The following is a 15,165-nucleotide window of genomic DNA, read 5'->3' on the forward strand; positions in this document are numbered from 1 at the left end:
TTGTGTTAGTTGCTTTCTTAGACGTTTTTTTTTTTCTTTATTTGTTTTTATAGTTTTTTATCTTTTTATCTTCTTTTAGGTACCGATTTCGAGAAAAGAGCCAAAAGTGACATAACGACGAAGGAAAAGGAAGGATTCGAGAAGCTTAAGAAGAAAGACGAACGAAACAAGAGGAGCACTCGATAGTATCGCATTCTATCTCATCCTTTTTACTTGTGTGTGATTGTTTAGTTCTATAAGTGTTTGTTCCCATTTTTGCGAGTGCGTGTTAGTATCCCTGAATATTGTGAGATCATGGCAAGTTGGTCATTTGATGAGAATGACCTTATGCGAACTCTTTCCAACACTAGTCGACCATCTACAAGTCATCAGGACTACTCAAATTTATATAGGAATGTTACGACTAGTGATAGGAATAAGCGAGTTGAGTCTGACCGACCTAGGATGACCATGGGTGAATATCGACGGATGTATGGAGTCGGTCAAACTCGTCATGAATATGGTTTTAGGGATTATGAGCATGAGGGTAATTAACCCCGTAAGAGTCTTCGAGACTATCGACAAGAATTTGGGATGACCACACCTTCATGTATGGATTTGTCATTTGATGATAACCGTAGTTCCATTAGTATTGATCGACCACGTCGAAGTCTTCGTGACTATCGACAAGCATATATGAACGGTTCATTTAGTGATGACAATTCCCGACTCGATGATTCCACTCAAAGAGTCGAGTCTAGGTATCTACATGAAGATAGTGAAGAAAGGACCATGGAGACCATTAATCCGATTTGTGCTATTTGTGCGAGCTTAGACCATTTGACCGAGTATTGTCCCATGATCCGTGTTTCGCGAGAGTCTTCGTCTAGTTATACTCATGTGCCTTATTACGAGGAGATGTCTGAAGACACTCTCCAAGCAATTTTAGAGTACCAAACTAGATTCAATCGAGATATAAAAGAGATCACGGAACGACTTCTCAAAATTGTTGATAGACTTGAGTCAGAGCCCATCGTCGACGAGGAAGGGGTTTGCGCACCCCAAACTCAAGAAGAGACTATGAATGATGGTGAGGGTAATACACCTAACTCTAGTCTTAAGTTAAATGTCGAAGAAGCTCTTGACAGACCCTTAGAGCATGAATTGTCCGATAACCCTTATTGCTCACTCCCTCGACCATTGTCACCATGATTCGACTACATTAGATTTTGATGTTGAGGATGATAGCTCTACGAGCAAACTTGGGAATCACATAATGTTGAACTTTCCAATCTTTAACACTTGTGATTATTTGGATGGGTTATGTAGAGTGGAAGGTGTTATGCCTAACTTTGAGGCTCCCGATGCCTTTAAGGATGTCGATAACATAGTAGTTGAAGAGATAGCGGATAGCTTGTTGGATTATTTACCTGAGGAACTTATGGATCTTGACTTGGTCCCCGAGCCTATTGCCTTACCCTTAGAGTCTAGTTCGACCTTCCACATGATCTCAGACTCGGTTGTTGACCCCTTTTGGGACACTTCGGACGTCTTCCCTAGCATGTCTAGGGACTTAGTGGATATTTTATCCACTAAGCTTGAGTTTGACTTTTTGCCTTCGACTGACCTCCTCTCACTTCACTTCTATGTCGATCCTTTTGACGACTTCTTAGTCGTCGCCCCTAGCATTCATGCTAACTTAGTGGACCGTGCATCCACTAAGTTTGGGGATGGCCTCTTTTCGGTTTTCGTCTCACGCGCAGTTCTTTGGTTTAATATTTTTGTGAGACGATTACCATGTGTATATAGCTTTCTTTGGGTTGACCCCCAAATCTTCCGTCTTTTGCTATATGATCGTTAGCCGATTAAGATGGGCCTTTGATGTTTGTGGGTAGCATCTCTGGAAACCCTCCACGAGACATAACTCGTGCTCTTGTGTGAAAACAAGAGAATCAAAGGCTAATTGCATAGCTCAATGCAATCGAGTGATCCCGCGTGAGTGGTCATTTTATATGGTCATGTTTCTATGTGCTTCATTCTCATTATATTTTTGGATATTTTAGGAGCATTTCTTACTTGTTTTACTTCTAAGGCGTGGTTTGTTCCAAGTTTGGGGATGGCGTGAGCTAGGCATCAACTTGGAACCTCGTTATACATGAGTCTTGGTAGTATCATCTTTTATCTCCTTCGGTTATGGTAATATCTCTCCACTCTTCTCTTTAAATTGATGTGCCTCTTTATCATTTGGTGAGTGTATGCTTTGAACATTGAGGACAATGTTAGTTTTAAGTTTGGGGATGCGGGATATGACCATAGCTCAATGCAATCGAGTGATCCCGCGTGAGTGGTCATTTTATATGGTCATGTTTCTATGTGCTTCATTCTCATTATATTTTTGGATATTTTAGGAGCATTTCTTACTTGTTTTACTTCTAAGGCGTGGTTTGTTCCAAGTTTGGGGATGGCGTGAGCTAGGCATCAACTTGGAACCTCGTTATACATGAGTCTTGGTAGTATCATCTTTTATCTCCTTCGGTTATGGTAATATCTCTCCACTCTTCTCTTTAAATTGATGTGCCTCTTTATCATTTGGTGAGTGTATGCTTTGAACATTGAGGACAATGTTAGTTTTAAGTTTGGGGATGCGGGATATGACCATAACCAATGCATGACCATGGGTTTCAAAGACAAAAGGGTTCAAATTAGCCAAAATTTGAAAATTTTGAACATTTTGAGTAGATTTGCATGTGATTGTAGTGATGGTTTTAAGAATGTTGATGCATATGTCTTGAGTTGATGAGTTTTGTGATTGCTAGTGACCTTTGCATGAAAGTCGAGTCTTTGAGTGTTTGTGTTATACTATGGGAGTAACATCTTAGTGAAGAAGAAACATCTCTAAGAGACCTAGAGTAGTCATTAATGGAGACTTAACCCATGTGAGAGCTCAAAGCCTAAATTGCCCTTCGAGTGTACTCTTCCGCGCTAACTCCGAGTAGAATGAAGAGCTACTCAACCTCGTACCTATTAAAAGAGCTCATTTGATCTCGTGTGCTCAACTTCCTTAGCCACTAGGAGTGACATTAGGATAGCGAATTAACCTTGTCCTTGTAGTCTATGAAACCCGATGAGAATGCCAACTAGAGAGAGGCGGATACTCCATTACCATCATCATCTTACATCCCGAGAATGAATACATGAGAAGAAAAGAACGAAGAATGTCAAAAGCAAGTATGAAAGGAAAAAAAAGTTGATTGCACGAATATAGTATTGTGCGAGTTATGTTTGTTTTATGTGATATTGTGTTGTGAAAAAAAAAAGTGAAAAAAAAAGTGAAAAAGTGAAAAAAAGAAAGAAAGAAAGACAAAAAGAAAAAAAAATGAATGATGAATAAAGTTGTTTATGTTATGTTTTGAGCATGTTAGCTCTTTTGTGTGAGTGATGTGATTGTATATATGTGTGTTTGTGTGTATGTTCATGAATAAGTATTCGAAGCAAGAAACGAATGTGGAAATGCTTAAGAGGTTCTATCATGAAGAGTTCGACATTCTTGGGAATCCACCATCATCATCCATTTCTAGTATCCGTTAACCTTTAGAAGACATTCTTAGAGGGTAGAATGGGTGAGAAGGGCGAGTGAGCTTCCCCACTCTATTTAGTAGCTAATTCCTTTTCGAAGATCATTCGTTCCAAAATGTTGTCCTCACCCCTTTTTATGTGTTGAGTCCATGTTAGTGATCACACTCACACATACGAGCGAACCATTCTTGAGCGATTTCATATTTGGAGTGTATGTCCGTGAGGCCGAAGTCGAGGCGAAATGTACTAATTTAGGAATCAAGGTTTTGCGACTTCGGAACATAGATGTTGCTCATTATGGTATGACACTAGCACTTTAGGGTAAGATCATTAGTGAAGGGGCCTTTAGCTTTTATATGAACTTATTTACTTGATTCATTATGTGTTGACATGCTTAAATCCTTTACTATACGAATCATGCTTATCTATGATTTCGATATTGAACCCTTATGTCTCATGAGACTCGATGTTTGTGGGTATCATCTATGGAAACCCTCACGAGACGACACTCGTCCACTAGGGGTAATCTAGGGGTTTAACGGCTTGTTGCATATGCTAAATGCAACCGGGATTCCTCCGAAAGTGAGTTAGGCTTTCATTTTATTTTGTTTGCTCGAGGACTAGCAAAGTTTAAGTTTGGGGATGTTGATGTGACACGAAAATGTCACATTTGGAGAGACTAACATAGACTAATTAGTCATTTTCGAGTGTTATCAATAATATTTTATGTGTTTTTCTTGTTTAGGTACCATATTTGGAGCTAAACATGAAATTCGGAATAAAGGGAGCGAATTATCACTATCATTTCATGTGCCCAAAATGAGAGAAAAAGACTTCAAGCAAATCATATGAGAAGAGGAGTCAAATACGAGCCCAACGGTGAAAACGGAAGTCAATTCCGAGTTCGGACGGGGAAGTTGTGAAAGAAAGAAGTCGAGGTTCGGTCTTAAAACAAGGATTCTATGAAGGCACCCTCCTTTGGTTGTAATTCTAGAAGGCACCCTCTTGATTTCCAAGTGAAGTCTAAAACCCAAGCCCAAAGAAGATGAAGAAAGAAGAGATTTTGGAGGCACCCAATGGACTCAAGTTTGGGTCAAAGTCAAGGTTGACTAAGTCTAGGGTTTGAGTCAAATACACTATTCATCTTCTTCTTCAATCATCATTCAAGAACCAAGTAAGAAGAGAGAGAGAGAAGAAGGCAAGGGGCTAGGGTTCTTCATCATTTAGTAGAGTTTGAGAGAGAGAAAAAGAGAAGAAAGAGAAGGAGGAGTGCCGGCCAAGGCAAGGCCGGCCTAGCCTTGGCCGGCAGCAGCTCGAGCTGCTCGGGAGAAGCTGCTGAGCAGCACGGACGGGACAGCAAAGGGGCGGCCATGTTAGCAGCTCGGGTTGGTGCTCTATGCTCGGGACAGCAGCTCGTGCTAGCTTCCAGCAGCCGGACCAGAACAGACGGACCAGCAGCTACCGGAGCTCGGGGATGCACGTACACTTCACGGGACGCGGCCACAGCGAGCTTCTCGGCACGGGACAGCAGCAGCGGCTCGGAGCAAGCTCCCTTTGGCCCGGATCTAGCTATTTTGGCCGGGAACTCCATGATTTTGGCCGGATCTTGAAGCTTCTTTGGCCGGATTTTTCTATGGTTTCCGGCCATAATCTTGGCCGGAAACCATAGGGCTTTTACTCCCCATCATCTTGGCTTGCTTCTCATATGTTTGATTTTGATTTTGGGTAAGAAATCTTTAGAGAGAGAAAGCTTGATGAAGCTTTAATGGAGTTTGGGTGAAAAATGGAGAAGATGATGGTGGTCGCTATGGGGAAATCTGATTTTTGCTACGGGGAGATCGACTACACTTAGAGACTCATTCTTCTCGACGAACCTAGCCTCGAGCCACATCGAAAAAGGGGGATTTCTCTTATCATTTCTTTTCATTTATTACTTATTCACCATGTTAGCTAAATCAAGTGTGTCGATTATATGAGATGAAATGTGATGAATTGGTGATTATGTTTAATATGATTTGATGTTTTGATTATGAATTGATGTTCATTTGATTCGATTATCGTTTTGATCGTATTTTCATGTGTCTTGTCAAGCACTTCGCATAGTTAATAGACGAAACGAAGTATTCGATATCGATCGTAGTCTAAGTCATAATTTCATGTGTCTTGTCATGCACTTCACATAGTTAGGCGACTAGACGACACTTTCGATGACTCGGGATTAGCCGATTTAGACGTTTGTTTGACTAAGTATGATCTCCGGATATACATAGTACTTAGAGACATCTACTTTTAGGAGTCGAATATCGATTGTACCTCGACACATCAAACCGGACTACACATAGTCGTAGGTTTATCATTATGGATTCCCGGACTTCGACACCTCTCTGACTTATTTGTTGCCCGAATCGAGTCTTACCGTCTCCCGACTCTTGTTCCTTCGACTCTTCTCTCGAATCTCTCTCGCCCGGCTACATATATCGTTTAATTAGTTTATTTGTTTTCTTTATTGCTTATTCAATCAAAACCCCTTATTAATGTTCCTTCCTTTCCTTTTTAGTTTAAGTTAGCTTGAAATATCTAGACCGAGGGACAAGACCCTTCGATATCCCAACTACCTTCCTATCCTTGGATCGATCCCGGCTTTGCCGGATTACTACTTGATACCTCCGCTTGGGTGTGTAACCTTTTCGGGTGCATCACCTAACTATGTGAAGTGCATGACAAGACACATGAAATTAAGACTTAGACTACGATCGATATCGAATACTTCGTTTCGTCTATTAACTATGCGAAGTGCTTGACAAGACACATGAAAATACGATCGAAACGATAATCGAAATAAATGAATATCAATTTATACTAAAAACATCAAATCATATTAAACATAATCACGAATTCATCACATTTCATCTCATATAATCGACACACTAAGGTTAGCTAAACATGGTGATTGAATAAGAAATGGAAAGAAAATGATGAAAGAATCCCCCTTTTTCGATGTGGTTCAAGGCTAGGATCGTCGGAAAATATGAGTTTTTAGTTGCAGTCGATCTCCCCTTAGCAATTTTCTGGGTTCCCCATAGCGACCACCATCATCTTCTCCATTTAGAACACAACCTCCATTAAAGCTAAACCCTAACTTTCTCTCTCTAGAAATTGTAGCTCAAAACCAAATCAAATCACATGGGAAGTTAGCCAAGGACATAGGGAGTAAAAGCCCTAAGGTTTCCGGCCAAGAAGGTGGCTGGAAACCATAGAAAAAATCCGGCCAAATTGAAGGAAGTTGCTGTCCAAGAAAGTCCGGCCAGATCCGAGCAAGTCGCGGCCGTCCCTTGCACTCCCGTACGTCCCGAGTTGCAGCCGTGCACATCCGAGCAGCTGAGCAAGCTTCTCTGCGATCCGGTCGGAGCTGTTGTCCTTGCGTCCCGGAGCTGCTGCTGGTGCGCCCGTGAAAGCCTCCTATGCTGCTGCTCCCGTGTAGCTGCTGCTCGTGTTGCTCCTGAGCTGCTGCTCGTGTTGCTGCCTGAGCAGTAGCTCGGCCGGCCAAAGCTAGGCCGGCCTAGTGTGCTGGCCGGCCTATGCTTTGGTCGGATCCTCCTCCTTCCTTCTCTCTTTCTAGCTCTCAACCCAACCAAACCCTTCAAACTCAAGAACCTTAAAACCCTAAGTTGTAGCTTCCTTTTCTCTCTCTACTTTGGTGCTTGGTTGATGAATGATGAATGAATGAAGAAGAAGATGAATAGTGACCTCCATTGATTCAAACCCTAGACTTAGTCAACTTGACTAAGTCTTTAGACTACTTTGACTTGGGTCCAAAAGTGGGTGCTCATAAAATCTCTACACCTTCCTTCTTCTTTGGGTATTCTTGAACTTAGGCTTAAATGTTGGGCTTTGAATTAAAGACCAAGGAGGCCTTAATCTAGCCTCTACAATTAGAACCAAAGGGTGGTGCCTTCAAGAAAAGACTTTGGCTTCTATCTTTCACATCTTCCCCGTCCGAACTCCGAATTGAATTTCGTTTTCACTGTCGGACTCGTCATTAACTCCTCTTGTCATTTGATTTGGTTGAAGTCTTTTTCTCTCGTTTTCGGCACATGAAATGATAGTGACAATTCGTTTCCTTTATTCCGATTTACATGTTTAACTCCAAAATAGGTACCTAACATGAAAATCAAATAAAATATTATTTATAATACTCAAAACGAACTAACTAGGCTTAGTTAGGTTCTCCAAATGTGACATTTTCGTGTCACATCACTCTCTACAAAATTGCTCTCTCTCTCTGGATTTCCTTTTCAAGCTAAAGATAATGAAGAAAATGAAGCAGTTCTATCTTTCTCTCTCTCTGTATATTTTAATTTCTCTCTGTCACTAAAAAATACAATAGAAGAGAGATGATGGTCTCTCTCTCTCTCCCTGATTTATTTCCTGTTCTTGTTGAGCTTAAGAGAGGACCCCCCCTCCCCCCAAAGATAAAATGACCTCCACTCTCTCTGTTTCTCTTCTTTTATAATCATGAACACATCTCTTTCACAGCTCACACTTTCTCTTTCTGTTATATTCTTTAATCTTTGTACTATCAGATAGGCTCAAACTAAGCCAAGAAGAATCATCTCTCTAATATCTTCAATCCATCTCAAATCACTGAGAATCGAATCTTGCTTTCCCTCTTCATCAATCTAATTCCTCTGCTGTCCACGGTTTCTTTCTAAGACTTCCAATCTAAAATCTTCACATATCTTTCCATCTCTCTATGTTTCCACTTCAATTCTCCAACTCTCATTCTTTCTATAACTTTTCTTTCTTTCAAAAGATCTCTAATAATCTTTTCATGGGTGTAGAGAGAACACACTGTAGTATATAATATCTATATATATATATATATAATGGCTATGTGTGGAGATGAGGGACAAAAACGGAAAGAAACGACCTACCACATGTGTTGCCTCTTTTGCTGGAAATAAGAGTTGATGTGGTGCTTCTCAAAGTAGCCAAATAATGTGCCAAAACAACTCATAGACACGGGATCAAATAAGAGTGAGTTTCAGCCGTTAGATTTCCTTGGACCCACTGTGATATATTGCGCTCAGTTGTGTGGAATTAAGAACTCCTGAAATCCCTCACGTACAACAGTATGCAACCGAAAACAGCCCACACTCCATCCAATGCATGCCACGTGTCATCATCTAGCGATTTTTTTGCCAACATCTTTGAGCTTCTCTAACTTTCTCATCCGGACTCCGATTTGGCTCCCGTTTTCGCCTACGGACTCGTCATGGACTCCACTTCTCATCCGAGTACTAAAATTTCTAGAATACCCTAACCTCCAAATGACCAAAATGCCCTCAAGTGTGTCTTCATCTAGATTTTATCCGTTTTCCGCGTTCAATTCTGTAAAAGACTCCTGGACAAAAGAAATACACAATTCATCAGAGTAACTGCTCGGATTGGACTAACTAACCCTAGTTAAGAGATTCAGATGGGACATTTTCATGTCTCATCAGTAATATTAAAATGATAAATGTCCACCAATTGTCCATCAATGTCCACAGATATCTACGAATGTCTACGAAAGCCGAAAAATATATTTTTGAAATAGTGGTACAAATATATTATTTCATATGGTTAAACGATAACGATAATAGTAAATAAGTAAATGTCCACCAATTGTCCATAAATGTCCTCAGATATCCACAGATGTCCACAAAACTCAAAATCTATATTTTTGAAATATGAGTACAAATATATTATTTCGTATGGTTAGAGAATAATGATAATACTAAAATAATAAATGTCTACCAATTGTCATCCATGATGAGATAATAATAATAATAATAATAATAATAATAATAATAATAATAATAATAATAATAATAATGTAACAATAATAATAATATCAACTACACATTTTGTCCATGGATTCAATATGTTGAAATGTCTCCAAAACATTTTGTCCATAAACCATATGTCTTGAAATTTCCATAAAGACATTTTGTCCATGAATCAAATGTCTTGAAATGTCCGTAAAGACATTTTGTCTACAGACAAATGTCCCGAAATGTCTTAAAATGTCTCGAAATGTCTTGAAATGTCTACGAGACATTTTGTCCATCAATGTCCTTCTAAATCCCTATCCACTACCCCTCTCTTAAGATCTGTAACCGACTGAGATATTTTACGGAGATCCCGGGATTGAGTCGGTATGAGCTAGACGCACTTCTACCTCCCTAGTTTAGGGCGTGAGGCATCAATCAAACTCACGCGGACCCCCTTCATTCCTTTTAAAGACCCTAGGGATGAAATATTCGTGCCAAAGACGAAACAGGGCTGTTACCTAAAGCTGACCTCCTAGTTAGAGGCGTAGGTAGCGAGGTGTAACCATTCTGTTTATCTTAAACCGGGTTGACCCGTTGGACTTTAGGTTCGTTTTTGACTTCTTGACGTCAGTCAATGTCTGGACAATTTGTGCATCATCAAGCCCTACGACTATAAGAAGGAACACCCCTCCTTAGAATACAAAAACAAAAGGCCCATTAGCAGAGGAGGAGTCTGGTCGGTTCTAGACACCAACATCCATTCTACGTCCGCTAAAAAAACAGCTAAAGAGCCAGAGGAACCTCAGGGAATAATAAGCGATATCAGCACTATCGTTGGAGGGCCAACTCTTAGCAGAAACACCAAGGGAGAACAACGTCGATATGCCAACGCCGCTAAAACACTACCGACCCTGTTCATTGAACCCATCATGGAAGCGCCACCCATAACCTTCACGGACGATGATCTAGTAGGAGTGATCACCCCCCATACCGAACCGTTGATAATAACAGCGGTGGTGGCTAGCTGGAATGTTGGGCGCATCTTGGTCGATACAAGAAGTTCAACCGAAGTCATGAGCAGAACGTGCTTCTGAAAACTCGGGGTAAGTCCTCAGCACCTCAAATCTTATAAGTCTTGCTTAACAGGATTCGGCGACAACCAAGTTGAGACCGACGGGATAGCGTCACTACAGAAGTAATCCGACAATCGTAAGCGGCTTCTAGCAAAGCATTACGACCCCTAATTAGACCGGACTGGATGATCTTCATGATTAGTTCATCGTTATCCTAATTGACAAATTGATCGCATTGTTACCTTGGTCGAAGGACACTCCTCCAGAAGGACATCTCCTTCAGACCGAACGGATATATCCTTCAATTATCTTCTCAAGTACAGGGCCTTGTGGAAGGAAGCATTTGTTCTCTCGCTCCTAACAACATCTTTACCAAGGGTTTGCTGATGTGACATGAAAATGTCACATTTGAGCCCTTTAATTTGGACAAGTTAGTCTGTTTTGAGGCGTCATTCTAATAAAATGATCGTCTTTTCTTGTTAGGTAGGTTATTTGGATTTTGGCGTTTGATTTGGAATAAAACGAGGAGATTCATCACATTTTTATCTCATGTGAACGAGATCGGAAGAAAGAAGCCGAAGTCTTTTCTTGTAATTCGATTTGTAGAGAGGAAGATAAAGGCACCCCTTGATTTCCAAGTCAAGGTCCAAACTCAAGCCCAAAAGCCTAACGAAGGAGGATAAAGAAGAGTTTATGAGCACCCCAAGACAAGTCAAAGTTTGAGGACTTAATCAAGTCAAAATAACAAGTCTTCGGGAAAAGGGCTAAGTCTTATTTTAGAGAGAGAGAGAGTCATCTTCTCCAAGCTAGGGTTTTCCATTATTCTTGAAGGTTAAGAGCTTGAAAGAGAGAGTAGAGAGGGAGTAGTGCCGCCATCGCTTGGCCGGCCAGAGCTTGACCAACGAAAGCTTGGCCGGCACCACAGAGAGCTCGGGAAGCACGGGAAGCACGACCACCACTCAATAGAAGCTCGGGGTTCCATTAAAGCAGCTCAGTTGCACCAAATCGGGAGAAAGAACAGTGAAATAGCAGTTCGGGAGAGTGTATAAGAGCTCGGGTTGAAGCTAAAACGCACGGGACTTCATCAATCTTTCTTGGGACGACACAGATGCAGCTGGACATCACACATTACGTGGTCGGATTTCTATTTCTTGGTGGGGATTCACCATTATTGGGCCGGAAACTTAATACTATTGTTGGATTTCTCTTGCCTTTGTCTCTTGGTGAATTCCTTGTGTTTGTCTTGCTATTTGGTGTTGATTTGCTCAAGAGAGAAAGCTTGGCTGAAGCTTTAATGGTGGGCTTGTGATTTTGATGAAGAAGATGACTAACTCTAATGGGGCTTTCTGATTTTGCTCGTGGACACCAGATTTGTAATTCTAAAGGGAATCCTGATATTCGCTAAGGGGAGATCGGTAGCACCTTGACACTTGTATTTCCCGATGAGCCTAGCCATGTGCTTCATCGAAAAAGGAGGATTCTCGCTTTAACTCGTGTCTTTCTTTATATTATTTCCATTCATTACTTGCTTTGCCATGTTTAGCTAATTAGTGCGTCGAATATGGGATAAATGTGATGAATTCGTGGTTATTTATGGGATGATTTAATGGTTCGATAATAAATCGATGTTCTCTTATTTCGATTACTTGTTTCAATCGTTTTTCATGTGTCTTATCAAGTACTTCGCATAGTTAATCGATTAAGCAATGTGATCGATGATTCAGTTTTATTCGTTTAGGAAGCTTATTTGACTAAGTATTATCTCCGGACATACGTAATGCTTATGAACAATCCACCTAAGGAATAGAGACTAGGTTTGTATCAATCCATTTGATTAGACCGTACATAGTTATAGGTTCACCACATCGAATTCCCGGACCTCGACACTTCTCTCATTTGTTGTTCCCGACTCTTGTTCCTTCGACTATTCTCTCGAATCGCTCTCTCCCTTTTGCTTTGATAATCTAGTTAGTTTTACTTGTCTTTTCGTTTTGTTGCTTTTCTTCGTTTATAAAACCCCTGTTATCTTTGTTCCTTTTTAGTTTAAGTTAACATTTGATATCTAAACCGGGGGATAAGACCCTTCGATATCCAAACTACATTCCTATCCTTGGAACGACTCCGACTTTGCCGATTACTACTTGATACCTCGCTTGGGTGTGCAGCCTTCCGGGCGCATCATTTACCTACTTCAAGGGTTCGCCTACTTTAAGAGGTCAGTACCTCCCTACATCACCCACGTGATTATCTATAAGGATTGGCTCACTTTATCTCTCCTGGAGGTCAGACCCTTCAAGCTCTCCATATCACCCACGTGATTGTCCACATACAAGGTCAGGACCCTAAACATTCTCACTTATTTGCGGTACATACCCCTGAACAAGCAAACGTCTCCAGGGTTGTCTCATACACAAGGCAGACCTCATAATCTCTCTCCAAACTAGTCAGTCAATCCGTAGAGAGCTAGCTCCGGTCACTCTATGAGTCGTGCCTAAGCTCCAACCATTATCCAACCAACGATAACATTTCAAGGTTAATATCCACGTATCTATTACTCGTCTTACAAGCTTACTGACTTGATCGTCGGAGCCCCCTTAGGCCGACACCATCCCGATGTCCCAGGGATCTTACGGTTATGTGTGTTATTGTCTCTTGTCGCAGGTATAAGACCGAAGACGTTGTCGGTGCCCGCAAAAATATTAACAGGTGATGGTCCGACTTCCGGTCAACGGGCCGGTCCACTTGACCTCTTGACCTGCGATTTCAGACCCTCACACCATCGATGGGTGAAGCAGGCAATTAAGAGTTGGAATTTTTTATTCGACAAGGTAATCAAAGATGTTTGATTTCCAAAAGAATGAAGAATAATTTTGAAACCTCAAGAATTCAAGAAGGTTAGTGGGAGTGGCCTAATTTTCTTGGTCCGTTATGTAGACGGCATACTGAAAATTAAGAACAACATTGTAATGTTGAAAACAATTTAAAACTGACTCAATAAAAGACAACACGCAAAGGTAAAATGTTTTTAGCCATCAAAGATCTATAATGATAGATTAAAATGATGATAAAACTGAGTCAAGAAAGTTACAGAGATAAGATTCTTGAATTATCTAATGTGAAAGACTCTGAAAGAGAAATTCCACCGAAGTCTCATGGCACAAAGTTTAGCATGACTTAGAGCCGGGTTAGCCCTAATGAGCAAGCACACATGAGAATGATGCTTATGCTTTAAGAGTAAGATCAGTCATGTTGGACGTGATTAGAATTTGCCTAAGAAGTCTCAAATACTTGGAAGAAATCAGTTTAGTCTGTGGGAATGACAATTCAGTATAATCTCTAACCCCTTAGTTCATCTTTTAGCTTATGCATGAGATCCTAGGGATACTAGTGTTAGACATATTAGATGTCTGAGATTATGCTTAGAATACTAGGAGACACCATAAACTAATAGTTTTGTTATGGCTATGCTGCAGGAATGGTTAGAAACATCAACGACTGAGGCTGAAACTAGAGCTGCCTTACTGGATGTAGTATTGGCTTTAAGGTTCTCGGATTATGACTATGTCATTGAAGGGGGTGCCTTTGATGTGATAAGTGTTTGCTCCAAGTGGATGAATCTCCTTGGCGAAGTAGACCATTGATGATGATATTACAAGGAGAATTGAGTAAGTTACGTGTGGGAGTTGTTAAATTTTGTCCTCAAGATCCTAATAAGGTAGCACTTTTAGTAGCAATACATTATTTTATATTGCATTTAGAACAATTAAATATTTGTTGATGTATAATGGTAAAGCGGTGGTGGAGGTACGACAGTGGTAGAGGTATGACAGTGGTAGAGGTATGGTGGAGGTATAGGATAGTGATGGTGGATGTATAATGGTGGTGGTGGAGGTACGGTGGTGATGAAGGTACGGTGGTGGCGGTGGAGGTATGATGGTGGTGTAGGTACGATGGTGGTGAAGGTATGGCGATGGAGGTGGTGGTTGAGATGCAAATGGCGGTGGCGGTGGTTGAGATGCAAATGGCGGTGGTAGTGGTTGAGGTGTGGTGGTGGTGGTTGAGGTGTGGTGGTGGTTGAGGTGTGGTGGTGGAGGTTCGATGGTGGTAAAGATACAGTGGTGGTGGAAGTATGGTGGTAATGGTGGTGGAGGTTTGGTAGTGGTGGAGGTGTGGTGGTGGTGGTGGTAGTGGTGGTGGTGGTTGAGATACAATGGTGGTGGAGGTTGAGATACAATGGTGGTGGAGGTTTGAGGTATGGTGGCGATGGAGAAGGTGTATAGTGGTGGAGCGGAAATAAACAAAAAAATTTGATAAAGTAAAATTTCTACGTATGTTGAAGAAATGTTGCTTAACTTTAAAGTCAAAAGCTAAAAATATGAAATTTAAAAGAAAGTCAAATTTTAACTTAAGAGAAGTTGGGAATTTTCACGTTACCAAACTAACTTTTTTACTGTTTTACTTAAATAAGCACAAAAGTAACTTATTTTAGTGTTGCAAAACGACACCTTAGCCAATATGAATTTTTGCTGAAGTAACTAATAAATCAAGGCACTGGTCCCTTTTCATAAAAAAAAAATTCAAATAGAAAACCTAACTGACCGCCATTCTTTTAGGAATTAATGACATTGATGAGGTAAAACGGTAACTTTTTTTTCTTATTTTTTCAATTATGTAGTTTGGGAGAATCACATAAGATATCACGAAATAAATTCATGGTGAAA

This window comes from Eschscholzia californica, unplaced genomic scaffold (assembly GCF_041429995.1).
Source record: "Eschscholzia californica isolate CP2 unplaced genomic scaffold, dmEscCali1.0.p SCAF_4, whole genome shotgun sequence".
Taxonomy (NCBI): domain Eukaryota; kingdom Viridiplantae; phylum Streptophyta; class Magnoliopsida; order Ranunculales; family Papaveraceae; genus Eschscholzia; species Eschscholzia californica.